Source organism: Zingiber officinale, chromosome 1B, assembly GCF_018446385.1.
Source record: "Zingiber officinale cultivar Zhangliang chromosome 1B, Zo_v1.1, whole genome shotgun sequence".
Lineage (NCBI taxonomy): Eukaryota > Viridiplantae > Streptophyta > Magnoliopsida > Zingiberales > Zingiberaceae > Zingiber > Zingiber officinale.
In genome coordinates, this window is record NC_055986.1 from 34,828,808 (window position 1) to 34,843,479 (window position 14,672).

Consider the following 14,672-nt stretch of genomic DNA (forward strand, 5'->3'; position numbering starts at 1 on the left):
ATACCATTGGAAGATGTTATTGTTTAGAAAAGATTTAATTTTATCACCTTCGTATTTAAATAAAAACAATGGAATATTGAATTGAAAATTTACACATCCAAAGCATATCTGAGGCTTTTAAATATATAATAAATTCAACCATAAATTTAAATTAATAAAAACATAATATAAATAATTAGATGTGAAATAATATCCACGCGCAATCCAAGTTCATATAGTAGGTAAGTCTTTTAAAACTAAATAAAGCCATCCACGCAATTCGTACGCTCATCAGATTTATCACGTTCTGGAATTTAAATTCTCACCTCAAGTATTCTTCCCACGTTAAAAAAAATCACTCAAGGAAAATCTATAAATTTTTTAATCTCCACAATAATTAATCACTCATCTAAAAATTCTAAAATAAATTTCATCCGATCATCACATCAGCTAAAGTGACCGACATAAGCTACCAATTAAACATCTACCAATCAATCAATTAATGACCAATAACCATAAAAAAAATCATCACGGGTTAAACACGGCTTAATTTGATATTCAACTACTATAATTGATGTGACGATAAAAGGGATCCACCCAACACGGATCAAATATAGAGATAGCAATCGACGCAGAAGTCAAAGTCCATGTGATCAACGTGGTCAGCGGTCCTACCAAAGATGGTCGAGTGGAAAGCGACACCAACTGCTGATTGAGCATGAAGTGCTCGATCTGCCAGGTGACTTGTCTGAGTAGAATGCCCGTCTGACAAGATCATTATGGCAAGAACATCAGATGCTCATTATGGATTAGAGGAACGTTAAGGTGATTGGAGCGCTTGTCCGGTCGGGCGAAAAAAATCTACTGAACTAAGTCACTATGGGAAAAAACAGCAGAGGTTGACTTAGCGGAGGAGTCTCGGCCGAGCGACTAACCTGCTCGACCGAACAGTGGGACAATTCTCGTATCTCTTAATATCCCTTTGGGAGGTAACAACAGGGCATGGTCAACAGACGGATCGTACGACGGAAGCTTCTACTGTCTCATCAAAGATTTGCATGCCTTGTTAAAGTATGATGTTAGATATACTTTTCTGATATATCCTTTCATAAGACAATTGGGGAAGCGTGCTCGCACCTTGAGGAGTATGCACATCGCCCACTGGGACACTATATAAAGGGGGGAGGGGGGGAGTCCATCCATCGGTGGAGGTATGTGCTATTCACTATTCATGCTTGTGCTTTCACTGTTGCTTCGCTTTCTTCTACTGTTCTGGTGACTAACTTGGACGTCGGAGGGTCAATGCCGGGGACCCCTTCCCTGGCCTGGCACTAACGTTTCTTGTGTTGCAGAGCTGGGGAGAGTCTACACGCGGTCAACCAAGAAGCCACCTGCCCAGCTAGCCTTCTTCACGATTTTCAAATAGGATCATATTGGTGCCATCTATGGGAGCGTAGCCTATATATGAAACGTAGAGATGGAGGATGTTGGATGACTCACGACAGTGGCACTGACGCAGGAGGAATTAGATAGGTTGATACAAGCTCGGACGACCAAATTGCTGGAGAAGCTACAACAGGAGATAGCTGAGCGACACGTAAATGAACCCGTGGCATCAGTCGTGGGACAACAAGCCTGATATAAAGACTGAGTGGAGAACATATCTGTTTGGGGAAAGAATAAGAAGCCGACCAACATGTACGGGGATGCGCCGATATCCAGACTCCATCGGAGGAACAAGGCTGAGTGGATAGGGAGCCAGGATTCTCTTCGGACGACGTGCCCGTTAGGGATGCACGAAAAGGAAAAGTACCAATAAACGATGATTCGCCCAAACGTATCAACCGATAGTTCTCTTAGGGGATTCTGGATGACCAACTACCTTGACATTATACCCCATTGATGATCGGGGAATACAATGGAATGACCGATTCGGATGACTACCTGACCAAGTTTGATAATGCGGCCACACTCTATTAGTACATCGACGGAGTGAAGTACCGGGTCTTCCTTACCATGCTCTTTGGATTGACACAGTGGTGGTTTAGGCGCTTGCCAATCGGATCAATCCGCAGCTTCAGAGACTTTTGGACGACATTTCTACATCATTTTACTAGTAACCGCCGCTACCAGAAGACGAACGTTAATTTGTTCGCTCTGAAGCAATGGCCCAAGGAGATACTGAGAGCATATATTAAGAGATTCAACCAGGTGGCCATGGATATCCCATCGACATCCCCAGATTTATTAGTAAGTGCCTTTCGCAGGGGCTTTCAGAGAGCGAGTTCTTTCACTCATTCATCCGAAGGCCGCTGAAAGACTTGGACCACCTACTCAAGCGCGGCAGCGAATACATCAATATGGAAGAAGCCCAAGTGACACTAAGGAAGGAGGCACCCGCTGAACCTACCGCCACCCCTGAGCGACGGCTGGACAGAAGCCATCAACCCCCAAAGGGCCCCCTAGTGGGTGTAGCAAAGTTGCACTAAGAGCCCCGAACCCATACTGTGCAACATGTAGCAACAGATCGACCCAAAGCTGCTAAAGGCACGACTTAGAAGCCATTGTTTTGATCGTTCCTTCAAGTGGTGACACACAACACCCGAGACTGCTACGACTTGAGGATAATTTCAAGTCGACTGCCTCCTCCAGGATATTATCGTTGGCCACCATCTCCCGATCGACATCATCACCGTCAGACAGGAGGCGAGAAGAATAAAGAATGGTGGCCGAGCCGCATCAGCGTCAACCTCAATGGAGAAGTAACACAAGTCCCGCTCAAGCTTCTGTTAAGCAGACTAGACCCTCGGCTTGGGAGGAGGAAAACCAAAGCAACGCTGCTCGGGGCGAAATTGGAATGATTGCCGGTGGGCTGACCAACGGTGATTCCAATTGAGCAAGGAAGTCGCACGCCCGACGACTGAGATACATGTTGTAGGATGCAACAAAGAGAAGGCTAAGGGACTAGAGATCAATTTCGGCCCTTGAGACCTAGAGGGAGTGGAGATCCCTCACGACGATGCCTTGATCATTCGAGCGGTAATAGCTAACTATACTATTCATCGAACTTTTGTTGATATAGGTAGTTCGGTGAATATAAACTTTAAGAAGACATTCGACCAGCTACAAATCGACCGGAGTGAATTACAACCCATGACGAGCCCGCTCTACGGGTTCACAAGCAACGAAGAATTACTGGTTGACCAAGCTCGACTAGCAATATTGCTCGGAGAGGAGCCTCTCAAGAGGACCAGGACCATAAATTTCATTGTGGTAGATGTGTCGTTCCCTACAATGTCATATTGGGTCAACCGACCCTAAATGAGTTCCAAGCTATGGTGTCTATCTTCTGCCAAAAAATAAAGTTCTCGGTGGACAACGAGGTGGCCGAAGTCAAAGGCAACCAGTTAGTCGCTCGGTGGTGCTACGTCGAGATGATCAAATCGGAGGCAAGGGCTGCACGAAAGATTCAACGTTTGGAGGTGAACACCATCATGGAAGAACCTCCCGCATTGATCTATGATGAAAAGGAAGAGGTTCAGTTCTATCCTAGCCCGTCGGAAGCCACTACATTTGTTGTCGTCGACTTGACAGAGGAGAAGAAGGCAGAACTGGTCGCCTGCCTTAGGCGAAACCACGATGTGTTTACCTGATCGACACACGAGCTCCCAAGCATCTCGCCAAGTGTGGCTCAGCACGAGCTTCACGTCTGACTGGATGCTCGGTCGGTGAAACAAAGGAAGAGGGCTTCAACTCAGAGCAAAATTAGATCATTCGAGCAGAGATAGAAAAGTTGTTGGAAGTTAGTCACATTCGCGAGGTATAATTTTCGAGATGGTTGGCCAACATCGTGCTAGTCTCCAAGTCGGGCAATAAGTGGCGAGTTTGCATCGACTTCCGTGATCTAAACAAAGCCTGTCCGAAGGACTCCTATCCCTTACCCCAAATAGATCAAATGGTGGACTCCATGGCGGGTTATGAGCTGATCTTCATGCTCGACACATACCAGGGCTACCTTTAAGTGCCGCTCGCTCATGAAGATCAAGAGAAGGTGAACTTCATTACCGCTGATGGGACCTATTGCTACAACATCATGCCGTTCGGACTGAAGAATGCCGACATTACTTATTAAAGATTGATGAATAAGGTGTTTCGAAGGCAGATCAGCTATAACATGGAGATATATATTGATGACATCTTTATAAAATCTTTCCGAGCCGTTGACCTTTGCCTAGATATCGAAGAAACTTTCCGAACTCTGAGGGCATATTGAATCAAGATGAAATCGAACAAGTGTCTGCTCGGAGCAAAGAGTGGCCGCTTCGTTGGCTATATTATCACCGAATGGGGGATTGAAGAAAATCCGAGTAAGGTGAAGGTGTTGCAAGACATGCCCCTGCCCTATAACTTGAAGGAGGCCCAATAGCTGATCGGACGGATCACCGTATTATCAAGATTAATCTTAAAATTGTCTGACCTGAGTCACCCGTTCTTTAAGGTACTGCGCTATGCGACGAATTTCTAGTGGATGCGGAGTGTGACAAGGCATTGGAAGAGCTTAAGGAGTACCTTACCTCCCTACATATATTGGCAAAACCTAATGCTGGTGAGCCGCTCTGGATTTATTTGTCATCCACAGAGCATACAGTTGGCTCAACGTTGGTGCGGCAGAACGACTCTGAGCAATAGCCGGTGTATTTTCTAAGTCATATATTAAAATATGCAGAATCCCGCTACACCAGTCTTGAAAAATTGGCATATATGCTAGTACTCGCCGCTCGGAGGCTTCGTCCGTATTTTTTCTCATATCCGATCATGGTGATGACCAATAGTGCATTGGGGAGAGCTCTCCTTAACCCAGAAGCGTTCGGACAGCTGATTAAATGGACCACAAAGCTGAGCAAGTTTGACATACACTATCAACCAAAGACGGCGATCAAGGCCCAGACCTTAGCTAATTTTATCACTGAGGTCCAGAACGCCGAGCCGGACGTGACTTGGAAGATATATGTAGATGATTCATCCACTTGGCAATGTAGCAGGATCGACATCCTCTTGATATCACCACAGGAAGACAAGATGCAATTGCCCATACGGCTGGATTATCGGGCTACAAATAATGAAGACGAATATGAGGCCTTGATAGCTAGCTTGCAGGCAGCTCCTATGTAGGAGCCACAAAGTCCTCATTTATTCTGATTCTCAGCTGGTAGCTCAGCAGTTATAGGGCACGTTCGAGAAAAGTAACGCCCGACTCAAGCTATATGCTCAAGCTTTTGAGAAGTTGAAGGCAAGTTTCCAAGAAGTGATTACGGAAAATCCCCTGGTAGGATAACCAGTCCGCAGATGAGTAGGCTAAGTTAACTAATTCGTTATCGCCAACCGTTATTAATAAGCCGATCGAACAAGTCTTACTAGTGGCACACATCGACAAGTTGGTTGAGATAAACTTCTCGAGTGACTGGAGGACGCCCTTGATAGAATTCTTCCGATCGGGCACTACACCGGTCGATCAGGAAGAAGCCCGCTTGTTAAAAAAGAGGGCAGGACAGTTTACTTTGATTGGAGACCATTTATATAAAAGAGCTTTCTCAAGGCCACTACTCAAGTGTATCGGATCAGAGGACGTTGAGTATATCTTGCAAGAGGTTCATCAAGGCTTCTGCGGTAGTCATTCGGGCAGTAGATCACTGATCGGAAAGATCCTGCTGGTGGGATACTTTTGGCCCACATTGCAAGACGACGCTGTTTGGATGGTGGCCACATTCTTGTCATGCCAGAAGTATTATAACATCCCACATCGACCCAACGAGGAGATGAAAGCATTCACGATGTCCTGTCTGTTCGACCAGTGGGGCATGGATATCCTTGGACCATTCCTATAGCGACAGAGCAACGAAGATTTCTACTCATGACAGTAGATTATTTCTCAAAATGGGTAGAGGCTGAACCACTAGCCGAGATAACCGATCATATGGTTATCAAATTTATATGACAAAACATCTTATGTTGGTTCGACATCTCTCACTAGCTTGTCTCAGATAATGGAAGACAGTCGCAGGATGGAGGCTCAAGGAGTGGTGTGAATGCTATGATATTACATAGGCTTTCACCTCAGTGGCTTATCTGTAGAGTAATGATTAGGCAGAAGTCACCAACAGGGAGATCCTCAGAGGACTCTGAGCTTGGCTCGATCACACTAGAGGCAGCTAGGCAAATAAACTCCCCAACGTATTGTGGGATCATCGCACCACACCAAGAGATGTGACTGGCATAACCCCATTCCACCTGGTGTACGGGGGTGAAGCAGTCATTCCAATGGAAGTTAAAGTAGAGCCTGACCGGGTGCAACTTTATGACGATGGAAATATCGATCGGAGGCTCATGAAGCTCGACTTGATAGATGAGGTGTAAGAAAAGGCCACAGTTTAGCTAATGGCATACCGACAACACATGAAGCAGAGCTACAATGGAAGAGTGATCCTGAGTTCATTCCATGCCAGCGACTTGGTCTGGAAGAGAGTGAAGCTGGTCAGTGACATCACCAAACTAGAAGCCCCATGGGGAGGACCCTACAAAGTTATTCAGAAGTTCCAATCGAGAGCTTATTATTTGCAGGACTAAGATGAGAGAAAGCTCGAGTGGCCCTAGAGCGCAAACCATCTCTAGTCCTGTAGGATCGGATGAGAGGTGCGTGATTAAATTTAGATACACTTGTATAAACATATATTCTTTAAGTGCAGGGAACGATAAATAAAAATTACAAGTGTCCCAAACTCTTGTACCATTAGGCCAAGTTAAAAGTTGAGCGGCGACTATAAACTTTTGATACGAAATTATTTAAGAAAAGTAAAAAAAGTTTAGCGACGACTATAAATCCTAGATCAACAGTCGAGTGGCGACTATAAACCCTTGAGTTGACGAAATCAACAGTCGAGCGATGACTATAAACTCGAGAGTCTATGCCATCAATAGTTGAGCAACGACTATAAACCTTTGAGTTGATGAATTCAACAATCGAGCAGCGACTATAAACCCCGAATTAACAGTCGAGCGATGACTATAAACCCTTGAGTTTACGAAGCAATAGTCTAGCAGCGGCTATAAACCCTTGAGTCTACGAATCAACAGTCGAGCGGTAACTATAAACCCTTGAGTCTATGAATCAACAGTTGAGCGACAACTATAAACCCTAGATAAAAAAGTCCAGCGGCGATTATAAACCCTATATCAATAGTCGAGCGATGACTATAAACCTATGAGTCAATAAGAACAAAAGCTGAGTGGCGGCTATAAACTCCGGAGTCAACGACTATAACCGAGCGGCGACTATAAACTCGAGAACAAAGTTAGTGGAGAGTTGAGCGGTGACTATAAACATCGGTTCTACGGCCGATTGGTAGATAAGCTTTTTGATTACAAAGGCAAAGAGGCCATTCAGCCTACGTTGAAATGGGTGGTCGGACATCTCATCGATTAGTTATATAGACGAGCGAAAGTGCAAGGATTCATGCTTAGAAAATTTTCACAAAGCGCTATAAGATGGTTAAAACGCCGAACAACCCCATGGGAGCCGAATGACATTGCAGGGAAGGACGCTAGGAAGATTTAACATATGCTGAAAAGCGCCGAATGGGCGTGCGTTTGTTGACACTTAGAAAATTTTACAAACTACCAAAGGGGTACAGAAGGTGGCTTGAAAAACTAAAAAAGAAGGTTATTCGAGATAATCAAGTATTTCATCTGGCAACGACTCGGTGAGCTTCTCTCGGTTTATGGTCTTATTGGTCAGCGCAAGAGGGAGATAGCCATCGTCCTTTAGCTGTTGGAGGTTCCCATTGATGCCAAAGTTGAAGAGGCGAAGCACCCGATTCATGATCTAGTCGTTGAAGGGGTCCGAATGGAGATAATCACATTTGAAAACTTCAAACCAGCCAGGCTCTTCATCTTGGTGCTTCTTGAAGGCCGCTCGGGATGCCTCTAATTCAGCTTGTAAAGAAGCCAACTTGACATCTTTGGCATTGAGATGAAGCTTAGTAGCCACTTGCTCCTCCGATCCGCTCTCCCGTTTGGTCACTAGAGCAACCTCCGTCTCCTTCAAATTTTGGGCCAATACCCGAGCCTCCTTGTTCTTGATATCCAAATCTTCGATGACTCAGAGCTTCCTGGCATTGGCATTGGCGGAGTTGATCTTCGCCTCGAAGGAATTGGCTTGATTGGTGAGCCGCTCAAGTTTGAGGCCTGCTTGGCATTCAAGTTTGAGCTCCGTACTGAGCTACTTGCAGTTTCTTTCCAGGTTGGTCTTCAGTTGAGCCACCTCTGCAGTCAACTGTTAAAAATGAGCTCGGGAGGCCTCGGAGGGGCCTATTGGGGCGTGCATCTATTGGACTTCATGCTCTAAAAAGGCCAGTCTCTGGCATATGGTCAGTCTCTCGACCCAGAACTACAATAAAAATAAGTTAGTAAGTGTTGTGTGGGAAATAAGCAAGTAATATAAGAGTAATATACATACTTCAGTGGCCTTCTGAGTATGACCGTTTGTGAGCTCCCCCGGTGAAATGGTCATCGTATGGGCCCGAGCATCGGCCCAGATTTGTGCCAACGGTCCTTGAATCCTAATATGATGTTCGGGGGAGCGGGGCTCGGCGTCGTTCGAGTGGCGCCACTCATCAGCTGGCAAGTGGATGATGGCTGTTATGTGTCTCTGGCCGCTCAGATTAGAAGGCTCGGAGGTCGCTTGGCCGATGGACTTGAGAATGGGGGAACACTGGATAGTGGATACCTAGGCGGCCGAAAGGGAGGTGTGCAGATCCATATACGTGATGGGTAGCCTGCATATGGTCTCCGATGGCAACCCGGACAATGAAGGTGTCCGGTCCGATGATAGGGAAGTAGGAATTGTGACGGTCCCCTGCTCGGGAAAGGCGTGTGATGAAGTCTCACCTTGCTCGAGGAAGGACACGAGCCAGTATGGGCAGGGGTCTGCAAGGCAGAGGTTGATGAACGAGATGATGCTTCCCCTTGATGCCTCTTGCGTCATTGTATTAGGGGCTCGCTTGAGGTGGTCGACTCCGAGGGCACCGCGATTGTCAACATTGAAGGCCGATCAGGAGGAAGGTCAGCTGTGGTAGCTGCGACATCGGTAGCCGCTGTCTGATTTGCTCCGGTCTCGCTGGCCACCACGTGGCTCCCTCCCACTTCACCAGTCAGACTCTCAGATTGGTTGACTGATTGTAGGCCACGACTCTACAGCTCGGCAATGTCCATGGCATTAATCTCCGCGTCTACGAGCTTGCTCTTGCCGCTCAGACGTGCCCTTAACATGATATGAGATGCAAAAAAGGAGGAAAAATCAGTTAGATTTAAAGTTTGAGAAAAGAAAGAGCATACATAGGGTGAGAGGCAGCTACGTTCAGATTGGGCTCAGCCCAAACATGTATAAGACACTTTCCAATAGCAACCGATGAATATGATATTTCTGATTGGCCAAGATGGAAGCTACTTGGAGATAGTCCGATCGGCTTTGATATCTTGTGAGCGATGGAGGCTTCACGACTTCCATCTGCTAGCTGGTTGGGAAGTTTGGCTGATTGAGAAAATGAATGAAAAAATGATGCACCCTCCAGTACTTATTAGAGGACAACATTTTATTAAAAAAGACAGAGCCCACTCGGGCTTGGAACAGAAAAGTCCTTGGCTCAGACAACTTGGGATAATAAAAATAATAAAATACCCGAGGTACTAAAGGGATGCCATGCAGATGAAACAGTATGACTACCTTGCACAACAAACTAAAGGAGTTAGACACTAATTGGTACAAGGAGATACGAAAGTATTTACATACAGCTGAGAAGAAAGGGTGGGTGGGAAAATGAAGACCGGTGCATAATTGGTTCTTAAAGAAGGGGGAAAAGCTGGTGGGAGGTAAATGGGACCGGTCATAGGTTGAAGGGGTAGCAATTTGAAAATCGGAGGGGAAATGATACGTAAGTTTCATTTGATCGATTTCATCCCCGTTGAACTTCGACGCGGTAGAAGTATACCAAAGCCCGGGGATGGACGCAGGAGGTTGTGGAGAAACAACCATAGAAACTCGAGAAAGAAGCAGATCGTGGACTCGATGAGAGAAAGAAAGAAAGGGCTTACTGAGAAATGTCGCTGGTGAAGACAAAGAGAAGGAGAAGCATCAAAGTGTTGAGATTTTCGGGCCGCAAAAACCGCTTTTTGTGTTACGGAAACCCCGAATCCCATGCCACTGGATCCGTGCGAAGTTTATAAAATCAAAAATTTCATGTACGAGTTATCTACTCCTAGATCTACATGCTAGATCTACAAGGAAGAAAGGTTATACCCTTGAAGCGAAGCCCTTCGTAATCCCGTAAGTCCAAGGTTCTTCGGATCTCGAGTGTGTACAAGCGTACACACCTCTAATAATATCCACACGAACAAGTAGTGATTCACAAACCACTCTAAATGGAGAAGAGAGCACCACAAGTGTGATAGCACTTCCTAGGGCTCTCGGGTAGGATTTAAAAGGGAGAAAAAGAGAGAGAATAAGAGGAATCTCATACACTCCTCTAAGTACCCTCCTTGTGACCTTCACTCCACCCTATCCTCTTGGAACTCAACTCACTCACCTTTTCCTTGCTTGGTGTTGGTGCAAAATCCCTCAGGTCAAGGTTGACCTGGTTAACCAAGCTGAGTCTTGGTTTGAGTTTAGATGTTTGACAATAAGATATTGATTGAAGAAGAGTCAAGTAGGTCAAGGTTGACTGGATACTTGACTGGGAAGTCCTAACTGGCAAGTTAGGCAGATGGAAGTCCTAGTGAGTGAAGCTAGGCAGAAGGAAATCCTGGTGAGTGAAGCCAGGTGAAAGTCCTAGTGAGTGAAGCTAGGCAGAAGGAAATCCTGGTGAGTGAAGCCAGGTGAAAGTCCTGGTGAGTGAAGCCAGGTGAAAGTCCTGGTGAGTGAAGCCAGGTGAAAGTCCTAGTGAGTGAAGCTAGGCAGAAGGAAATCCTGGTGAGTGAAGCCAGGTGAAAGTCCTGGTGAGTGAAGCCAGGTGAAAGTCCTAGTGAGTGAAGCTAGGTGAAAGTCCTGGTGAGTGAAGCCAGGCAAGGAAGGAAATCCAGATGGATCAAGGATGATCGGACATTTGGTGTTGGGAAGTCCAAGTAGGTCAAAGGGATTGACTGGATACTTGGCAAGGAAGGAAATCCAGATGGATCAAGGATGATCGGACATCTGGTGTTGGGAAGTCCAAGTAGGTCAAAGGATTGACTGGATACTTGGCAAGGAAGGAAATCCAGATGGATCAAGGATGATCGGACATCTGGTGTTGGGAAGTCCAAGTAGGTCAAAGGATTGACTGGATACTTGGCAAGGAAGGAAATCCAGATGGATCAAGGATGATCGGACATCTGGTGTTGGGAAGTCCAAGTAGGTCAAAGGGATTGACTGGATACTTGGCAAGGAAAGAAGTCCAGATGGGTCAAGGTTGACCAGACATCTAGTGGAAGTCCAAGTAGGTCAATGGAGTGACCGGATACTTGGCACGACGAGTAAAAGTCCAAGTGGGTCAAAGGGATTGACCGGACACTTGGTGGGGAGTCCTAGCAGGTCAAGGGAGTGACCAGATGCGAGGCATGATGTACCAACAGGTCAAGGTTGACCGGATGTTGGTGAGGGAGGTTTGGGACTTGGTTTTGGGCAAAAACCAAGTGCTGGATCGATCCGTGGATCGATCCAGATTCTTCCCAGCGAACAGAAAGCTTCTGGATCGATCCGTGGATCGATCCAGAGGTCCCGATCGATCAGCCGATCGATCGGGACGATGCTGCTTCGCGCGATAAGCGCTGGATCGATCCGTGGATCGATCCAGGCGCGTTTCCAGAGCACAGAGGCGCTCTGGATCGATCCGTGGATCGATCCAAAGCCTCCCCGATCGATTCGGAACATTCGAATCGATCGGGATCCGACCGTTGCGTCGGGTTTAAAGCCGCAGGCGAGCGTGGTCTTCGGTAGAACTTCAACGACAACTTCTCAGATTCTCGCCAGCTCCTCCACAGCACTCACAAAGCTCAGATCGCCAGTTCTTGAAGGATCTTGGAAGCTCTCCAAGTCAAGAGGCGGATCAAAGCCAAGAAGAGAAGCTAGGGTTAGGGTTTGTACTCATTGTAAAGCTTGTAAGCTTCTATTTCTTGTACTCCTTCCCTTTCTTCTTGTATTGAGTCTTGTAGGGCTTCTCCGCCCTTGGTAGTTACCACAAAGGAGGTTTTATTTAGTGGAGGGTGTGTGCGTTGGTGTGGATCCTTGGATTAGTCACCTCTTGTGAGGTGGATACCAAGTAAAATCCTAGTGTTAGCGTTTTATGTTTGTTTCTGTATTTTCCGCTGCACATCCAAGAAGAAACAAGCAACGAAGCGCACCAAGCGAACGCGACGAGCTATTCACCCCCCCCCCCCCTCTAGCTACTTTTGGTCCTAACAAGTGGTATCAGAGCAAGGTTGCTCTTCACCGGAATCATCGCCGGAAGGGTCAAGCATATCAAGAAAAGCTAGAGGGTGAAGAAGTTGGAGCAAATTCTTCAAGTTCAAGACTTCATTAAGCTCAACTTCAAGATGCAATTCCAAGATGGACTTGGATTTGACACAAGGGTGGCTCCACCATACACTTCCACAAGTTTTGATTCTTGGAGATCAAGAATCGAAAACTTTCTTATGATGGAGATAGAGCAATGGTTTGCTCTTACGGAAGGCTTCGAAGCTCCAACAAATTCCAAGGGCAAAGCTCTAAAGAAAAGCAAATGGAGCCCGGAGCAAGTCCAAAGGTGCAAGGCCAATGACAAAGTGACCAAGCTTTTGGTCAATCTACTGCCAAGCACCATCCTTTGCAAAATTGGAGAATTTGAAGATGCAAAGGATCTTTGGAGCAAATTGGCCAAGCTTCATGAAGAGATCCCCTCCACTGTACAAGATCAAGAAGAATCCAGAGAGGGTGACTCTTTGGAGCAAGACCAAGAGGAGGATTCCGAGGTTGAGAGATGCTCAACCTCCGAAGAAGAGGAAATCCAAGAAGCTTCATCCTCAAGGGAATGCAACGAAGGGAACAAGGAGGGAGCATACTCCTTGTTTCATATTCAAGATGATGAAGCCTCCACCTCTAGGATTGAGGGGGAGCAATCCTTGGTGACACCGGATCAAGAAGAAGAAGAAGCTTCTACATCCGGGTCAAGAGAAGAAGAGGAGGAAGAAGCTTCTACCTCCACAAGTCAAGAAAAATCAAATGGAGGAGAATCAAGGTCCGATCAAGAGGAAGCTTCTACCTCCGGATCCAAAGAAAAAGATGCCACTCCTATGAGCAAAGGTATAAATATTTCAATTAATAATAAAAATCATATTATATGCTTTGAATGTAGGGAACATGGGCACTACAAGAGCAAGTGCCCTAAATTAGCCAAGCAAAAGGGCCAAGTGGCACAAAAGGGCAAGGTGAAGCCCAAGGAGACCATCCCCAACACAAAGAAGAGCAAGGAGCATATTATATGCTTCTCTTGCAATCAAAAGGGGCATTATCGTAGTCAATGCCCCAAGGGAAGAAGAAGGTCAAGGCTCAAGGAGGCACTAGTCAAGGGGGAGCCTCCAAGGTAAAAAGGAAGGTAACTTTCATTGAGCCTATTCCTTTGCAAAATGGTAAAAAGCATGATAGTTCAAATTTTTATCATTTTAATGCAATTTACCATAAGAATAGAAAGCATGAGGGCTTTAAGGAAAAGCATGTGGCCCTACATGCTAAGACTATTACACCTAAGGTTAGGAATGTAGGTAGAAATCTAGGCAATAACTCTAAGGATTTTAGATACAAGCCTAGAAACCAAAATGCTCATGGACTTAATGAAAAATCAAATACTAAGGACTTAGTGAGAGAAAATCAAGTCTTAAGGTCAAGACTTGATAAAATGGAAAAGACCCTAAAAAGGATGGAAAATATCCTATTAGGGCAAAATGAGCATAGCCTAGGTCTAGGAGCACAAAGGTCATCCAACGGCCATAGAGGTTTGGGATACAAACCAAAGGCTAAGAAGGATGTGCCCTCTTACCATAGAGTTCCATATAGTTATGGAATAAACCCTAGGTCTAGAGGTCAAGTTAAGGATACAAGGGAAGATATCCCTAGAAGTATCTTTGCAACCAAAGTGACTAAGACCTCTAAGAAGTTTAAGAAAGTCACTAACAAGGTCACAAGGGAGGCTATCCCTAGAGTTGACCTAGAAAATGTGACCAAGGCTTCTAAGAAGCCCAACAAGGTCATTAGGAAGGTATCTAGGGAAGTTATCCCTAGTGAGTACCTAGAGCATCCAAGGAGCACCAATAGGTGTTGGGTTCCTAGGAGCATTTTCTCTACCCCATAAATGGGTTAGAGAGTGTCAACTCCGATTAGAAGGGTAGTTAACCCAACTTTGAGGAAATTGACACTCAAGGAGCATTTTCAAGGTTTTTGTTAACCTTTGAAAATGAAATGGAACTATTATTTACTCCTTGAAAGAGTAAAATGTGCCTAGTGGTGAAAAGTTGATTTTAATCTTAAAAGGCACATATTGGGAAATTCATAAGAGCTACCAAGTTGGGATTTTGGTATGTTCTTAGGAAATTTAAGGCAATCCGGGCCTTAACTTTAAAGTGCTACTCTTGTGGAA